The 20,040-nt window shown below is 37.7% G+C and overlaps 1 long non-coding RNA gene across 1 annotated transcript in view; it reads right to left on the bottom strand.

Moving 5' to 3' along the window:
• Positions 1-250: 250 nt before the first annotated feature.
• The window catches only part of LOC148940835 (uncharacterized), a 31,057-nt gene continuing 11,267 nt past the window's right edge, over positions 251-20,040 (bottom strand). Inside the window, exons 2-3 of the long non-coding RNA XR_016143358.1 lie at positions 5,033-5,162; positions 251-261 (exon numbers count right to left, since the gene is read on the bottom strand). This is a non-coding gene — a long non-coding RNA (uncharacterized LOC148940835). The remainder of the gene's footprint in view (positions 262-5,032; positions 5,163-20,040) is intronic.

The raw sequence follows: 20,040 nt of genomic DNA on the forward strand, positions 1-20,040 counted from the left end.
AAGGTACACTAAACATTTTTTCTGATTCTGTTTTTTTTTTCGAAGGAAAATAGCTTGTATTTAGCAAACTTAGCCATAGTTAGTTTAAACTCTGCATAAATATATTAACTTAGTACCACTTGCGAAGGTAATTGAGTAGCATATACAATTTTTTCTGAGGGTGAGTTTTTTTGTGAGAAAATATCTTGTCTTTAGCAAACTTATCCATAGATAGTTGAAACTCTGCATAAATATCTTCATTTCAGCCTAATTATGTAGGTACTAAAGGAAAAAGACTAATGAAAGACCTATGAAAGACTAAGAAATCCAACTCAGAAAAGCCCGAAATAGTAATTTACATATCCCAAATCATAAGTTACAGACAGCATTCACCTACGAAATACTAAGAAACCTTAGCTCAGAAAAGTCTGAAATAGCCAACTACTCATCCCAAACTCTAAGTTTCAGACAACAAACACCTATGATTGACTAAGAATCATAGCTCTTAAAAGTCCAAAAAGCAAACTACACCTCCAGTTACAGACATCATTCACCTACGAAATACTAAGAAAACTTAGCTCAGAAAAGTCTGAAATAATCAACTACTCGTCCTAAACTCGAAGTTTCCGACAAAAAACACTTATGAGTGACTAAGAATCCTAGCTCTGAAAATTCCAAAAAGCAAACTACACCTCTCAAATTATAATTTTCTGAAAGGACACACATATGATAGGCTAAGAAATCTAGCTCAGAAAAGTCAAAAATAGCAAATTAACCATACCAAATCATAAGTTTCACTCAACACACATCAACTAAAGTATAAGAAAAATATCTAATAAAAGACTGAAATAGCAAAATACTAATACCAAACTATTTGTTTCAGACAAAATTCAACTAGGAATTTCTATGAAACCTTAGCTCAGAAAAGACTGAAGTAGCAAACTACACATCCCAAATTATAGGTTTCATACAACACACAACAACGAACGAAGAGGGTTCGGGGAGAGCCTTTGAGGGTCTGTGGGTCCCTTGAGGGTCGGTGGTCCTTTGGGAGCTCGGGGAGACCTGTGGGGACCGGGGGATGGGCTTTGGGGTCCGGGGATGGCATTTGAGGGTCTGGGTGGGTCTTTGGGGCACCGGGAGGGCATTTGGGTGCCTGGGGGACATTTGGGGACCGGTGGAGGGCCTTTGGGACCCCGTTGGTCCTTTGGGAGCTCGATGTGCCTTTGGGGGGCCCGGGGATGGCATTTGGGGGTCTGGGTGGGCCTTTGGGGTGCCGGTGGCCCTTTGGGAGCTTGGGGGGCCTTTGAGTGTCCGGGGGGACAGTTGGGAGCCTGGGGGACATTTGGGGCCTGGGGATGGCCTTTGGGGGTCTGAGTGGGCCTTTGGGGGACCGGTGGAGGGCCTTTGGGAGTTTGGGGAGCTTTGAGGACCGGGGGGCTTCCTTCGGGGTTGGGGTAGGGGGATGGGAACCCTTTGGATTGGGGTTGGGCGATTGGGGCTCTTTGGGGTTGTGGTAGGGGACCTCACAACACTGTTCAATGGGACTTGTATATTATAACGACCACACTCAAAAATCATCTTTTAAATCATCTTTTAAATCAACGTCTCTAACGGTTTCGCCGAAATAATTCCATAAGCTGTCTAAAACTGTTTCGCCCAAATAATCCCTAAAAGTAATTTCATCGTGTTCCTTTTGTTTGGCATCTCAGTACTTTCACATTTCAAATTTCTAGGATACCCTTTCCTACATTAATCTCTTCATCTCATAAATTTTCCTAGCTAAACTATTATGGTTTCGTTAGAATATCAATTTATCTCTCCGACTTAAAGCTCAGTGAAGCCGTATTTAAAAATAGAATTTATATCTCTTTAGACTCGCGCATAATTCCAAGATAACAAGTGATGTCATTTATGATTCCTGACACTAAAGATCAGTGAAGCCCTATTTAAAAATAGAATATTAATTTTTCTCTCTGTCCTAAAGAACGTTTATCCCTCAGACCTAAGATTAAAGAAGCCTTAATGTTTCTTAATTCCCTCTTCGTGAATCAACAATTTCCCCGCCGATTATGTAAATCAAGTTCACAGGTCAGGCCTAAAGATTAAAGAAACATTAATGTTTCTTAATTCTCCTCTTCGAGAATCAATACTTCACACTAGCGATTATGTAAATCAAGTTCATAGGTTAGGTTAACCACACAAAACTTAAGCCATGTCTGTTTCTTACGTCCCCCCTTCGGGAATCCATAATTTCCCCTAGTGCGAATTTAACTCCAGGTACCTTTAATTCCACCTCGAATCCCAGATTAATCACATTGTCCTCGCTAGAATTCACTGCGCAGGTGCAACCTTCATCCCCGAGCTATTACACATAGAAACAAAAAATAAATCGATCTTAGAAAAAGAGGTCATTGAGCGATTACGTAATCTTTCTCCCTAGGGACTCTATGACCATATTGTTTCATAGTTCCCCCTTTATGAATCAATAATTCCCCTATCGATTATGTAAATCACACCTCATGTCATTCGCACGTGGACAAACAACAACAACAACAGATCGATTGACCTTGACACACCCACATTAGACTCGATCGATAATCCTTGAATAAATTATGTCCCGTCAGCATTAAACTAAATTGTAGATGGCAGGCGTGTTCCTTTGTTATTGGCATCTCTGCGCTAACGCATTTCAAATTAATATGAAACCTTTTCGCGCGCTAAAACAATTCATCGCTAAGATGTTTCTTGCCTAATTGTTTCCATGGCCTTTGGTTATTAATATCCTTTGGAGTTCGACCAGTAGAACTATTCCCGAGGCAAAGACATTAATGATTTGGATCTATTCCTGGAGAAATGTTTCTAGGCGAAAATTTTTAAAGTCTGACAGATGATGTCATTGATTGATTGATCTGTCAAGAAAGGGGAAATTAATTTGTTGTTTCTAAGGGGAATTATTGATTCACGATAGGTGAATTGAGGTCGACAGCACAGGTGTTCTGACTCGTGACTACACCAAGTGAGAAAGTTTATGTTTTTCTCAGTGAGAAAATTCCTGTTTTTTCATTCTCACTGAGAAAACCATAAAACAGACATGAATTGCTGTTGACATCCATAAATGTGACAAATTTCATGTTTTTCAAATTCTCACTGACAAAAACCATAAAACATCCATAATTTGATGTTGACATCCGTGAAAAACATCAAATAAATCGAACAACACCCATAACCATCCATGAAAACAACCATAAATGTGAGAAAATTCATGTTTTTTCAAGTGAGAAAATTCCTGTTTTTTCATTCTCACTGAGAAAACCATAAACCACGTGGTAGGGTCACGAGTGGCACCCCCATCTCTACTGATGTAACGTTAACAAGAATGGAGGAGGCCCCTCTCCTGCAAAGATCGGATCAAATCGGATACTGAAAAGGGAAAACTAGAAAAAAATAATCCACTCTTGCTTTATACCAAGTTTGGTTAAATTCCCACTACTCATGCTGGTAGATGTCCTGATGATAAGAATTTAGGGATCCCTACCCCTCCGCATAGGTACCCTTTCCATCCAGGCACCAAATAATAAAAACTAGAAAACTAACTATAACTTTCCACCAAGTTTGGTTAGGATCCAACGTCCTCCTATTAATAGACGCGCTGGTAACAAGAACTGACAACCCGTTTTGATAGATGTCCTAAGCTTCAAGATCGCCCTAACAGAGGTCAAATCAGTCTGTAACTCCAAAAAGTTAGAATGAACATGAGCTGCTATTTCTTGTCAAGTTTTGTTGAAATCCGACAAAACCTTGTGGTTATTGTTCTGGTGACATGAATTTAGGTAATTTTTCTCCACCTCCAGAGAGTTCAAATTGTTTCCTGATTCCCAAAAGGTACGACTAGTTTATTAGCTACTATTTCCCATCCAGTTTGGCTCCAGTTTGGCTCCCAACAATCAGCTCCTGTTAATACCTTACTGGTGATAGTATAGCCCCCCCTCTTCTACAGAGATCAAAATGGACAAACCAAAGCGCACAACTAGGACGCTTGCTCTGATATTTGACTACGCTTGGTTGGATGGCCTATTCTACAGGATGTACTCGTGACAAGAATATAGGGATCCTTCCTCCAAAAGATCACACCAGATCTGGACACACAAAAGAAATAGCTGGGACACTAGCTCTTATTTACATTTTGGCTGAGATCCGACCATTTCTACTACCAGATGTCTTGACGACACGAATTTAGCCACCTACCCCTAGAGAAGTTAAATTGTGTCCAAGCACCCAAAATGCCAAACTATCCTCAAAAAGCATAACTAAAGTCCTAACTCTTTCTTCCCGCCAAGTTTAACTGAAATCTCCCAAACCATTCTGATAGACGTCCGGATGAAAAAACTGAGATACCCCCCTCGTGTTTCTCCCTCGTCTGCAAAGCTGGATTGTGTGAGTCTGGACATCAGAACAGCACAGTGTTTACTTTCTATCAAATTTGGTTGATATCTTACATGCCCTTCTTATAGATGCACAAACAACTAAATTCAAGACCCCCCCCCCCAAAAAAAAGAAAAAAATATCCTCAGCCATAAATCCGTGAAAAATAGAAATTTTAAATTTAGGATTTTTTAAACTGACCATTCCAGAATTATTTCTTAGAAATCTAGAAGAGACACGGAATATTCGATTTTTGCTCTACAATAGGTTCCATGTTTTACGATGTTTTATGTTTTACACGAATTCCATGTTTTACAGGAATCCAACACTAAATTATCCCTCAATAGTTTACTTTCAGAGCTAGGACAGTTTCGTTCTGCTCGTGTTTAAACTATTCAATAGGGTAGAAAAGAAATAATTTCTATCTTTTATTCTGGAAAATAACTGAAAATTTAGCAAAATTCAGGGAAGCTTCTCTTTTCTGTTTTCCAATTTACATAAAAAAAAAGATTCGAATTTCTGCTTTCTACCGTAATCCACCTAGAAAATTCTGATAATATAAAAAAAGATAAAACTACAAAAGTAGTAATACTCCACAACATAAATAGAAAACGGAAAAAAAACTCACTGAAATCATGGCCCGTTCCAGGGGAATCTAAACAAACATTAGGTTCTTCTAGCACATCATAATCAGAGCTACTCATCAACTGCATGTCTACTTCATCTCGTCTTTCATTCTCAATTGATTCCTGGAACATCTGAAAAAGTCACTCTGAAACAGTTATTTGGCAAAAACACCTGCAGCTGCACATCAATTCTAATATCGTTATTGGAGATTAATAAGTTAGCAAAAGTTTCATTTTTTATCATTGAAGGAGTGTTCGACGAATTGATGATTCAGATTAAATAAGTGAACAGGGAGAGATAAAATAAATATTAAAGAGCGCCAGAAATAAGATATGAAATCAATTTGTAATCAAACTCGATAATTAAATGGGAGCCATTGAGTTTTTTCTTAGTTGACCTACTTATGTTGGCACACAAGCCAAAATTGTTAAAAAGTGTGTTTGAGACATAGTTATCCCAAATTTTACCAAGTGGGTGGAGAGAAGTTCGCCATGAGGCTTTGAACTGACCTTAGAGACATTTTATCTTTCTCTACTAGCTGCAGGTGTGTCCAATATTATCAGTAGTTTTACAAAAGATGCCAAAAAATGGAAAGCATGTATTATTACCTTGCAACTCGAGCACATCCAGGATTTCAGGAAGGGAAGAAGGATGGCTATAGTCCAGGTTTTTTTTTCTGAATAGATTTTTATCAACATGCACCAAAAATAAAACCTCACCAGAGTCAAAGAGGGGGAGGGGTGATTCCGTGTTCCAAAGGAATCCAACATTATATGATCCCAAAGAAATTTGCTTTCAGAGCCAGGACAGTTTTGTTCTGCTTTTGTTTAAACTACTACAGCTCATAAATTTGTGTACCTTAAGATACCAATGTTCCGTTGTTAAGATTCTTTCTTTGTAAGCGCTTCTCCGCAAGTCCACTAAGCTGCCGTCGTCACTGAATTTTCCATGTTTCGCGGTAGTTCTTCCTTGTATATCTATTAATTTGATTACCGTTTGCTATCTCCCGAGGCACTCTCTCAGTCGGGGACAACCCCAGGCCACTCAGCACGTCCCGGGATGGCGGATAGGGGAGAGCCGTTTAGATATGTAGTATACCTCCAAAATAGATGCGCGGACCAAGCGGGGACCCAGTCCCTTAGGGCTCTAAAATTAGCTGGGAAACCCAAGTCTGAGGGGGGGGGGGCAAAAATAGAGGAAGAGCAAGGACCCTGTGTTGCACACAGTGCAGGGCCCACTGGTGTGTGGACTTGTCCTGACGGTTACGTACCTTCCGCCAGAAATGGGACATATTGCTCGACGTCACATTCTTCTTTGGTAATATAACGACTAAAATGGTGAAAAACAACGTGCTACTCGTCTTACCACCCATCTGAAGAAATCAACGGTTGGACAAGAAATCCAAATTATGAAAATGGTGTGACTGATAATGATATTCATTCTGTGTCCGGGGCAGCCGACGACCATTCATCTAATTTGACGACTTTTCAATCAGGCAATATTTTACCTATCATTCGGAACATTAAACGTATGAACGCTAACTAAACCAGGAAAAATTAAAATTAGTCCTAAATAAGCCCAATAGCTACCGCTGAGACACTGTTGAACTATCAGATACCGACCTTCTCTCTAAAGGAATAACAACTATAAACGACATCACCCTCATTACGTTTGGAAGAAAATACAGAGTTCAACCCCTCCCTCCTAATGGGTCAGCTTCCTACTTTCAAAGCAAGCAAAACGATCTCTCCTTCCCGTGCATCTAGTCTCCGAGCGCACCATCACCGTCCGTCTCAAGGGATCCTATGCCAACATGACTATTATCCAAGTTCATGTCCCAGACCTGTCCCGGATTGATCAAAAAGCCGAAGTCTTCCACGCCCAGCTCCAAAACGCCGTCAATAAATTCCCCAAGAAAGATGCCATGTTAGTGGTTGGGGATTTCAATGCCATCATTATTTTTTTTAGTATGCCACTCAAATGAAGCATTTGAAGATGTCGTTAGCAATTTTGGACATGGTCAACAAAACCACAGGGGTCAAAGGTTCATTGACTTCTGCCGTGACAATCATCTTTTTATCAAAAATACTGTGTCGTCGCAGATGAACGGAGGAAAGTCACATGGAGACTGTACGACGGCCGCACAGCAAACAAGATTGGCTACATACTTGTCCGCAAGCGATGGAAGTCTTATGTATTGAATAGAGCTTCTATAACCGGAAGTGGTTTCGATTAAGGCAACTTTCTGGTCTTGTCTAAACTACACAAGCTTTCGGAGGCCCCAGAATTAAAGCCAAATTCTGCCAGTTTCTTTAGTTATTTATAAGTCATTCTACGTATAACTTTGTGCGCTAAGTTTTAAAACGTAAGCAATTTATTTTTGCTTGTATAAATTTTTATAACAATGTTGAAATTATTTTATAGAAAACCGAAAATTCCACAAAACTGTCAATAATTCATTGCACAAAAACAGTGCAACCCATAAAATTGGATCATAATTTTAAATTTGGCTGAAAAATTTGAACTAGGGTAATCTACCTAAAATTGCAATCTCTTTTGAGTCCAAAACAATCACAACTACTAAAAAAAACAATTTTAAGAAATATTACATAAAATAACTATTTGGTCACGCAAGAATTCTGGCTGAAATTTTGAATTAGGAGGTGAAATGAAATAGTAGCCTAATTAGTTTTGATTTCATATAAGTGATAAAGCATTCTGAACCAGCCTACTTATACAAAAAAAATAGAATTTATCATCAAAGCACTCGATTGATTCTTAGCTAAAAATAAGAATTAATATAAAAACAGAAATAAAGATGCACTTGAGAGCGTTTTCGACATTTAAGCATTTAGGGAAAGACTTAAAATTATCCTCCTATAGCGGGTTCGCCAAAATTAAAGCCAGTATTGAATCTTTTATCACAGTTTCTCCGCTGTTTGTTTTTACGGACTAGGTCAAATTGGCCTCTGAACGGTTCAACTAGTGTTACAAAACATATTACTGCTACCTTTAGTTTGATCCCTATACTGCTCTTATGCTATTCCTCCACAACTTGACTTCTGGTTATTCAAGAAGATATTATATGATGTTTATTGTAAAATCCGGATTTACAGTCCAGCATCTTAAACAAAGCAGAGGGTACGTTAAATTGTCAGTAACAGAAATAGTTGGGAAATGGAGTTTCTGATTTCAAAATCGATTTTACTCTATCCGAGTGCCTACAAGATCTTCTTTTTTTAAAAAACATGAAAAAAGCCTAGAGCACAGTGTTCAGTTTTTCCGCTCTAATGAAAAGTTCATATTCTGTAATATACCACCTTTAGAACTATCAAGGCCAAAATATTCTGCAAAAACTATCTAGGGCTGCCAATATAGGATGTATCCTAAGTCACAAATAAATCAATCACAACTGCTTACTTAAGCCACTATAACTCTATAAAACGAGTTCTCACTAAAACCACCCTCAAAAAAACAGTTTGATCATTTACTTTAACCAAACGAGAAAGAGAAAATCATAAAATACAATCTTATTTCCAGACTTAAGAACTGAGTTTCTACCACTAATATTCATTAAACTAGGATGGGTTACATAACCAAAACCACAAACCGTCTTATGATATAAGTTTACGAAAATTTAATCGCATTTGTCCGAAGTCTTTGAATTTACGTTATCACGAACTGTTTTTCTCAAGTGAAAATCATAAAAAAAACTGATAAGCCTTATCAGCGCTAAAAAAATTGGGAAATATGAATCTAACCAAGGGTGCACAGAGGTCCAAAGAAGTGCAATTCTCCACCATTGTTTCAATTTTCGCCCTTGGTTTCTTCGGACCAATCTATGTGTGTGGGGGGGGGGGGGGAAACCCCCAACTCTTAGTTCACATACGACTCGGCCTATCTTAAAAAGTTTGGGTGTATTCGATAGTCATAATCTGAATTGTGCCAATTTCACCAATTGAACATAAATGCCCAGTTTTTATTTCACCAGATATTTTCAAATAATTTTATAAAAGGAGCTTAATGATAATTATTATCATACAAAATACAATGCTCGTTATTTTATCTAATCTATTGAATTTTTAAGAAATCATTGACCAAAAGTTACAGCTTAACATTGGAAAGCAACTTTTGCAACTTTTAGTTTACCAATGGATAAAAATAGTTGTACTACTACTAACAACTCACTGCAGCACCAAGCCACCTGTGGCCAACACAGCTACGCACACTCCTCCTCCATCCCAACAATATTTTTACACCCTCCCAAGAAGTTTCAATTATACACAAATATATACATATACACAAATTAACTTCAGTGAACTTTTAATAGTTAGGTTAAACATTCGCTTTCCCAACAAACTTTCGTGAGATTTTAAAGATTGTTGTTGAACCATTTTATAAGTATCGGTTATAGTATTATTTAATATATAAGGATACTCATTCTTGGAAGTCTCAGAAATTTTTTATTTTTCAATGTTATAATGACAAAAGAGAAAATGTTTAAAATTAACTTTGGGAATAGCTTCCTTAGAGAAAGCTGAGAAATATCGGTTTTAGCCGATCGAAACATATTTTTATGAGGTTTTCCAAATCTGCGTTCGGAAACGAAAACACCCTTTTTCGGCCCCAATTGGCCCAATACCTCTTTTTTCCCCTTTTTTCTTTTTTTACTCTTGGCCAAGAGACTTACAACAGCAAGCTTCAGACTAATCAAGAACAACAAGTTTTCAGCCCATTATCTGGGCCCTTTAACTCCCTCCCAAACCCCAACCAAAATGTGGTCGCCTTAGCCCAAAATAACCTTTGAAAGTGACAGGTAAATCATAAAAAAAAATTTGGCCTTTTGGTCCGCCCATTTTCGGAAGGCGGATCGTACCCCCAGACTAAAATTTTTCTTGTACATTAAGGTCCGCTCAGTTTCGTGATTTACTCTTTAAAATTCGATCTGATCAGGAAAAACAGAGTTAGCTGGCCCTTCTTTGGGCCTTATTTTCAGACGAACAAAAATTTTAACTTTTGCACTTATTGAAAATTGGAGTCCTTATGGCCCATGGAATTTCAAACATGTTTCAGACCAATCGGAGGAAAAATGTTTTTGGCCCGTACCTCAAATTTATATTGTTTTTCGTGCTTCAGAACTACTATTATTACTATTATGGGCAGACTCAGACCACAAAGGCGTACTGCCTTCACACGCAAATACATTTTTATATACATTTATATATATAGTACCAGAAATCCGGGCTTCACCCAGGCTCCGACACTTGGCACGCGGCAGGCTTGTATATATTAGATTCTCTAATCTATAGTAGCATAATTTAAGAAATTATTGCGTGAATTCAGTCCCTTCTCCCTGCTAATACATCAAAGAGCCATCCATTTTAAAGAATTTGTTTTATTCTCGGACTCGTTGTGATTCTCGCTGTTGCTTCTCTTTTAATCGCGGATGTCATTTACGATTCGATGTGATCATCCCTATTGCTTTTTTTTAACCACAGGTTTTTGTTGTCCATCATTTTCATTTGAGATTCGTAGTGATGCTTGTTGTCGCATGTCTTCTAGCCGCAGATCTCGTTTGCATTTCATTGTCGTGCAGCATTACATCAGACATTTTTTCATGTCTTTTCCTTTAGCTGTTATGCAAACATACATACATAAGTAAATACACAGTTGCTAGACTAAAGAGAATATATATATACGTAGGCTATATTCATTTTTCTTTAGTTTTAAGCCACGAGGTTTCAAATAAGCAACTTCAATTGAGTTAAGAAAATTTGACCTAACCCAGGCGACAATTCTTGAAAGTCTCAAGCTAATCAGAAAAACAACCTCCTTCGAAAATTTTTGGGCCCCACATTCTGGGGTTTATGCCCGAACTAAAAAAGGATTTTGGAACTTGATTCGGAAGAACTAAATTTTGTTCTTTTTTTTTCAAGTGCATTGAGGTCCCCATCACCCAAGCACTTAAGGATATAAATTTGTTTTGTGACTTTTCTTCCCGCACGTCGTGACCACATAGTCCAAGGAATATTATCAATATTTATTTTGTATGACTGATCGTTTAAGGATAAGGTACTTGAACTGTTATTCATAAGATTTGAAAATTCGAGTAAGGACCCGAATCCTACCACTCTCATCAGTCAAAACCAGTGTTTGAACTGAAATTTGTTTCGCTAAGATGATGAGGTCAAACAATTGGTTCAATTCCAACAAATAATAAATTATATCAGAAGCATGTTCATTTTTCATAAAACTTCACCATAGCTGGACATCAAATCCTTTAAAAGTTTGAGTATTTTACAGCAGATATTTTGTAGAAATAAAACTTTAGAGACACTATTTAATAGCCAAGGAAGTCGTAAAAAATAGCGCCTTCAGAACTAATGTTAAGAAGACTATGTCGCTAAGACTGGACATATTGGAAGGTGAAAAGATAATGTTGGGTAACGAGAATATCCTTCCGGTGGACAGCTTCACTTACCTAGGTAGTATCAAACAGTTCGTGGTAACGAACTGTAAGTAAGGAGCGACCCGGCTCAATGGTAACCGAAACTCTAGAAAACGGGTTTTTGATACCAATAGATACATCAAAAGAATCATATTTCATTGCTGATTTCAAATATATAACTTTCATCAAGTTTAGTGCTACCCATCAAAAGTTACGCGCCTGAGAAAATTTGGCTGATTTTCGAAAAAAGGGGGAAAGACCCCCTAAAAGTAATAGAACCTTAATGAAAATCATACCATCATACTCAGGGTATCTGAGAACCCTACTGCAAAGGTTTCAAGCACCTATCTACAAAAATGGGGAATTTTCCATTTTTTGCAAAAAGAAAGATCACGGATGCTTGTTTATTATTTTTTTTTTTTTTCCAGGGGTGATCGTATCGACGCAGGGGTCCTAGAATATCGTAGGAGGGCTCATTGGAACGGAAATTAAAAGTTATAGTGCCCTTTTTAATTGACAAAAAAAATTGAGGGTATCTAGGCCCCCTCCCACGCTTATTTTTTCCCAAGTCACCCGATCAAAATTTGGAGATGGTTATGTTGTTCAGCATGGTCGAATATATGATAAATATGTCTTTTAGGATGACTTAATCCCCCGAAGTTCCCAGGAGGAGGGCTAAAAGCTATGAACTTTACCCAATGTTAACATATAGTATTGGTTATTGGGAATTATACCGATGTTTTCAGGAGGTTTTTTCCTGGTAGTGGGGGGGGGGGTCGGGGGTTATGTTGGAGGATCTGTCCATGAAGGAAGTTTTCATGGGGAAAGGGAAATTGCCATGAAGGGGGCGCCCGACTTGCCAGCATTATTTATTGGTTATTGGGAAGTATACAGACATTTTCAGGAAGAATTTTTTTCTGGGGGGGGGTTGGGGCTAGAGGAGGGGATTACTCTGGAGAATCTTTCCGTGGAGGATGTTTCTTTGGGGTAAGGGATATTTCTATGAAGGGGGCGCAGGATTTCCAAGCATTATTTAAAAAACGATCAGAAATTAAATAAAAAAAAACAAGTTTTTTTTAACTGAAAGTAAGAAGCAACATTAGAACTTAAAACGAACAGAAATTATAATGTATGTGAGGGGGTTCTCCCCCAAGTCAATAACTCGCTCTTTACGCTACAGTATTTTTTTAGTGCTTTCAAAAGAGCTATCTATTCTAATTAAACGGCCTTTGTGTTTCAGGGGTTTGTGAATCAAAATTTTTTTTAACTTTTAACGTAAATAGGGCGGTATTGATTAAGGAGAGAACCCCTTCATATAGTTAATAACACATAAGTAATAAAAAAAACAATAAAAAAAAACAAGCGATACGGCTCAATAGTGATCGAAACTTTTAGAAACGGAAATTTGATGCCAATAAATATATCAAAAGAATGGGTTTATAATGCTGATTCTAAATATATAAATTTTATTTGGTTTAGTTTTGCTCATCAAAGGCTACGAGCCTGAAAAAATTTACTCAATTTTTTAAAGAGGGGGGAAACATTCCCTAAAAGTGAATCAATTTTAATGAAAATCACACCGTCAGATTCAGCGTATCAGAAAACCCTACTACATAGGTTTCAAGCTCATATCTGCAAAAATCTGCAACTTTGTATTTTTTGCCAGAAGAAAAATACGAATATAGAAGTTAGTTACGTAAGTGAATTTGTAAATTACGTCATAACCAAATTTAGAGACATCCATTTAGCAAAAGAAAAGTAAAAATTTTATGCAAATTTGGTTTACTTATTCAATGACAGTGAGCCAAAATAAAAGCTGAATTAACTAAAAAACTATCAGAAACTAAATAAAAAAAACAAGTTTTTTAAACTGAAAGTAAGGAGCGACATTAAAACTTGAAACGAACAGAAATTATTCTGTATATGAAAGGGGCTCTCCCCTCCTCAACACCTCGCTCTTTGCGATAAAGTTTCGTTCTGTTACATAACTTTATTTTTTAAAACAATAAAAAACTTAAGCGTAAAGAGCGAGGCGTTGAGGAGGGGACAGCCCCTTTCATATACGGAATAATTTCGGTTCGTTTTAATGTCGCTCCTTACTTTCAGTTTAAAAAACTTGTTTTTTTTTATTTAATTATTAGTAAAGACGGTGGGTGCAGCGAAGATTTTAAAAGTAGAATAGCCAAGGCTCACGATGTTTTTTCAAAGTTGAAAAAAATTTGGAAGAAGAGGAAAATAAGTCTGCGAACAAAGATTAGAATATTGCAAGCTACGGTGATAACAGTGGTCAAGAGTAGAAGTGACCCTATTGATACTGAACGAACTCCTTATATGGGCATAGCCTCCCTAGGGAGAATGATTGCGTAATCGGTCAATGACCTCTTTTTCCAAGGTCGATTTATTTGATGTTTCTATGTGTAATAACTCCGGAACGAAGGTTGCACATGCGCATTGAATTCTAACGGGAACAATGTTATTGATATAGGACTCGAGGGGGAAGTGAATTTCCGAGAACTTGATTGCGTAATCGATCGTGAATGTTATGATCCAGAAATAGTATTTGTTGTTGTTGCTCTCGCCAAATGTTATGAGTTTCCCGGAAACAGTTAGATCCCGTGTTTCCTTCTCAGCCAATCAGAGGGCTTTGTTTACATAGTAGCGGTGGAGTGAATATAAAGAAAGGATTTTTGCTATAGTTTTATTAGTCTGTGAATAGAATTCAAGGAGTGAGAAGAAGAACAGTTTTGACTTTACTCATTTGGATATATATCTGTGATGGCGATGAGTGGAATGTTTACCCTATTAGAAGTTGATAGTGGAGTTGATGATAATGGTGCAAGAGCACCAAACATTGCAGTGGAAATTACGAAAGGATTACGTCTTTGTCTGGAATGGGATGCAGTATATGCAAGATATGTGATATCCTTGAGCAAATTTAAAATGGAGGATCAATTATGTTTTGCCGCTAAATTTGATATAGCACATGTGAATAGACTTCAATGTGCTTTAAGTGCATTGGTGAAACATATTGAAGACGATATACAGTATCGGTAATTGTATATGCTCTATATTATTGGTGTTGTTGTAATTATTCAATAAAATTGTTTTGAAATAGAAAATGTTCTCTTTCTTTTCTGGGTAGGGCTAACGAATCAGGGTCAGTCTAGAGTCAACAGTCGGAGTGAAAGGATTGAAAAATGAATAAATTTGAGAAAGAGAGAATGAGATCGATTCTAGTTCTTATGGAAAAACATTTTATTTTGGATGATATTTTTCTCGAGTTATCTCTTAAACGTATGATATTCTCTTGTCAGGGGACACTTGACAATATAATCGGGAATGATTCTCCCCCATTTGACTATTGTATGAAACTTTTAAAATGTGACTCAAGTTCTTATAGTCAATTTATTGATATATTAATTGGAACAACGCAGAATCATATTGTAGATATACTTTTGAAAACATTGCCAATGGATTCAATGTAGATGGCTCCCCCATCATTCGAAAGAGCTAACGTCACAGAGCTACTCCTCTCTCCCCCATTTCCCTCTCGTTGAATTTATCGAGCGAAGAGGATCAGTTTTGTTTTAGCTGTGAGTGAGTCAAGTGACATCGGAAACCGAAAAATGTTCTATATATGTCCATTGTGCATGTACACTCTTGGCAGTTGGACTCAATGTGAGAATTGTACAATTATTGATGACTATAGTGAAAAGTGTAAATTATGTAATCCTTGTAAATTACATAGAGGTTATGCAGTACAAATTAAAGTATGTAAGTCATGTAGTGAGGAGGTAAGTGACTCACATTATAGGATACCTGACTTCCATTTGCCACATTTAAATATTTGATCCGTGGGAGAATACTTATACCGCTGTTAGCGGAAAGAATCCCAAACGTGATTTCTGTGTATTTCTAAGAGATTGGTATCGTTGCGGTTTTACATTGTTCAGGGAAGAGGAATCTGGTCTACGATTCAACTGTTGGGGTAACAAGACAATCTGGTTTCTGCGTCATCGTTGTGATGACACCACCTACTATGACTATAAACCAAGTGATTTTTATTTGGCAGTTACGGAATGTGATTCACCATTTGAAAACAATGTATTTGATATTGAATCAAATAGCCTGATTGAAACTCGTGAATATCATAATATTATTGCAAATTGTATCACTGACTATACAAAGATATATAACAAGACTGAAGTTACATTGTACTGTAGAAAATGTGACCCTGACTTTGCAGTCAATCAAGATCAATATAGAGTGAATCCAAATGATTTACCAGCATTAGTGGTTCACGACAGTTGCCTATACATCGAAGATAGAGAAATCTAAAGTGAAAATTTAGAGACATTGTTGTATATATATATATGCATTTTATTAATAAACAAATTCACAAATATTTTTTAAGCACTTTACTCTTAGGGCACTGAAATCAATACTATATAGGTCTGAGAGGATATTTTCCACTAGAAAGTCATTCAGACGAGGATTGTCAACGTAAATGTGGAGAAACTGCTTGTAAGTATAGCCACGACATCGGAACACAAAATATAGTAGTGCATGGAAGCCACAGCTTTTGGTCGTTAGATCACTGCACACCTCTTCCGATTTTGAATAATAGTTTTCCCACTGCTCTCAATATAGTTGCTGATGTGAGGTGTGTAGAGTGTATAGGGTAGACCAAGAGGATCAAAATTCAATCGTCTTCATTGGAATAAATTTGAAAGTGGATATTATCGGAGAGGGGTTGTTGTGGATAAAATTGTTCATAGTATCCATGCTTGACACTCACATCAACATTTACAGCATTGAATAGATTCAATGAGGCGGGGACTGAAGGTTGAGAATCCTTATGAGATAGGTAGGACATTCTAGGAGAAGAAATCTAGTTTCGATCTGACAATTTTCTTTCTGGGACTTCTGTTTACAGCACGTGTCCGCTTTTTCCTTCTTTTATTTGACAAGAGGGATGATTTCTTTCGTTTCCAACCTGAGTGGAGACTGATGAGTGATGCATTGTTTGTCGACCTTTTTAAACCTTTACGATTTTGTTTTAATTTCTCGCCAAGGGTTCACGCACTGGACCTAAGATTTTCCGTAGCACTTTTTTGAAAATCTTTGCCAGAACCCCAATCTTAAAGTGTAGAGGATGAAAAATCTGTCGCAGCTAGTAAAATATATTTTCTGGCCAGAGGTAGTGAAGAGCGAAACAGCTTAGCAAACCAACTGCCAAGACCGTAGCCAGACATTGACGACCAAGAGGATCAAAAAATTAAATCGTCTTCATTGTTTGAAAGATGCACAGCCAATGACCCATCAGCACAGTCGACGGACTGCTATTACCAATAATTAAGCTATTGTTGACACGTTGAATTTTTCAAAGAGAATCTGAGGGTACACAAGAGTATTTGTACTGAGACATGTAGGGGTCCATATTAAATACATTGATTATTTGACTGGTGTTCATGGCGCCAAGTCTAGTAGAACACTGCCTTCGGGAGTGATTTCCCAATAGGTTTCATATTGGTTTAGTGAGATTAGTGCAATACTCTCAGCCAATGGGTCGGCAAATGTACACTCTAAACGCATAGTCCCCATACGTACTATACTCATATCCTGTGTACCAGACAAATCCAGAACAATGATACCATGTGTTTTAGCAAACATATCTTCGGTTATACCATTTTCAAATAGTTGAGAGTCATGATCTAGGGTTTGCATGGTCAACTCGTACAATGTTCTATAGGATTTATCAAAAGATATATTGTAGAGTGGGATGCCGTTTACTTTGCACACAATAGACGAAAGTCCAAACATATCGAATTTATGTGGGCATTCAGTCCATGATCCTATTGCACTGGCGCTTTTTACAAATGCCAACGCTAGTTTTGACGGAATTTCACCATTGATAAAGGATGAATCGGTGAAGGTGCGTGAGCCCATTGCAATATGACGCTGATTGGTGATTGTATGTGGTAAAAGTAGTTTAATATTATTGCCATTGGGTCTAAGTGTTTCCACAGCCAAAGCACCAGAACTCGTGACCTGTTGTTTGCTTACATTCAGTAATACCGATGTGAGTGAGATACTTATATCGGAAGTGGCGGCACGTTCCTTTCTCAATATGAAATAGTATGGTGCAGGAATCAATTTTATATCCAATTTAACATTGGGTAGTAGCCATTGGGGTATATTAAAAATTTCATGATATACTTTTCCAACTAGATGTAATTCACTAGTTGTAGCATTTTTAAGTGTATGTGTACTATCAATATTAGTACTATATTCATATCCATTGGAGATACCTCTCAAGTCCGTGTAGCACTAGGGCAATATCAACATTACTTTAATAGAGAGTGCGGAGTCTGAGATATTGGTGCTTGTACCCAACCACATAACATTAATGTAGACGCTGAGTAGATACAAAAGAGCGTTCAGTATGCACCTTCCTAATGATCTCTTATCGCCCCGAATTGGCATTGTATAATCGGATTTTAGGACTTTCATTTGCAAATCTATAAATGTTGAAGACATTTTCATAAAGTAGTCTTCATTGGAATAAATTTGAAAGTGGATATTATCGGAGAGGGGTTGTTGTGGATAAAATTGTTCATAGTATCCATGCTTAACACTCACATCAACATTTTCAGCATTGAATAGATTCAATGAGGCGGTGATTGAAGGTTCAGAATCCTTATGTGATAGGTAGGACATTCTAGGGGAAGAAATCTAGTTTCGATCTGACACTTTTCTTTCTGGGACTTCTGTTTACAGCATATGTCCACTTTTTCCTTCTTTTGTTTGACAAGAGGGGTGATGTCTTTCGTTTCCGTCCTGAGTGGAGACTGATGAGGGATGCATTGTTTCTTGACCTTTTTAAGCCTTTACCATTCTGTTTTATTCCCTCGCCAAGGGTTCGCGCACTGGACCTAAGATTTTCCGAAGTACTTTTTTAAAATCCTTACCAGAGCCCCAATCGTATAGTGTAGAGGATGCAAAATCTGTCGCAGCCGGTACAAGATATTTTCTAGCCAGTGGTAGTGAAGAGCGAAATAACGTAGCAAACCAACTGCCAAGACCATAGCCAGACATTGACGAGCGACCCTTGTAATAGTCCATTCCATTGCCCTGTTGTCTTGGGCCAAGAGTATTAACATAGCAGTCAATATCAGGACAAGTGAAAACCACTTTTTTATTAGACATCTTGCTTTTGAAAGATGGGACGAAAATGGCATGTAATCACAGCCAACCACGATCAACTTAATATGGGGTCGCCTAATTCAGTTTTTGGTGTTAAGTGACAGAGTTATAACTAGCAAGTGCGTTTGGGGACTTACGGCCGAGGTCGGCCCTTGTCGTGAAGAATATGCCCTCTGTAGTTTTTTCATTCGTGAGATCGTTAGAGGGGGACGTTAGAAATACGTACACAATATTTTTACACGCAGGAGGCGTAGAGAAATATAAACCACGAGTTCGATTCAATACTATTGAAAACATCAAGTCCCCGTATGAATTTTATTGGTATGGCTGTGTCAATATCTTTTATTTTATTATAGGACTTCTGCCAAATACTATACCAATAGTAGATTTTTCTCGCTTTTTCCAAAAACATTTTTTCATAATTTTGAATTATTTTAGCTAAAAGGGTTGTTTTACCTGACATTGACGGTCCACACAGAAACGATCTGAAGGGTGTTTTAAATTGATACATGCTGCGGACAACAGTCTGACTGCAACTAACTGTAAGTCGTTTTTGATCAATTAATAATTAGCAATAATTTCCCCATGTATATTTATTCTCAAGAACAACAAAAACAATATTTAATGGTAACATTTATTTCGGCACTGAATGAAAACAAATATTTGTTCAGTTAACATGCACAACGATAAAAATAACACCTGTTCAACAAGAGCAATTGACAAAATTTCTCCGGTCAACATAAAAAACACTTTTTGTCCATCAACAATAACACTATCTGTACAACACTTATTGTCTTAAAAACACTTTTTTTTTGTTCATCATCACGTTATGTACATTAGCACAGAGTAGAACACTTTTCTATACAACAACAACAACAACAACACTTTTTTGTACAACAAAAAAAACACTTGAAAACAAAACTTGAAAAAAACACTGGAAAATTGATCGCACAGTTGAACGTTATGAATTTAAAGATTGTGTCCCCCCCCCACCCCGGGGACAGTAGGGCCGAAGGCCGGCTGACCGTGGGCGGGACCCCCCACCCCCCCGGGGCGTCCGGGGGAAGGGCCCCCCCCCCCCGGAGCGACGGGGGAAAAACAATAGTTGTCCGGTCACTGCTACTGCTACATGTTAGTGGTTGGGTTAGTGGTGGTTAGTGCTGGGGGTAGATTAGTTGGTTAAGTTAATTTATGAACAGGTTGAATGGTGGTGGTGGTTAGTTCAGGTTAGGTTAATTTATCCAGACCAAGTTGATTACGATAGTCCATGCATTCAACTCGATCCGAAATACGGTAGTGGCCGTGGGGTAGGACAGTCAAACCATTCTCGAGCACATAGACTTTGTCGGATATAC

The sequence above is a fragment of the Artemia sp. Qi Xiang Cuo genome, chromosome 19 (assembly GCF_049724085.1).
Source record: "Artemia sp. Qi Xiang Cuo chromosome 19, ASM4972408v1, whole genome shotgun sequence".
Lineage (NCBI taxonomy): Eukaryota > Metazoa > Arthropoda > Branchiopoda > Anostraca > Artemiidae > Artemia > Artemia sp. Qi Xiang Cuo.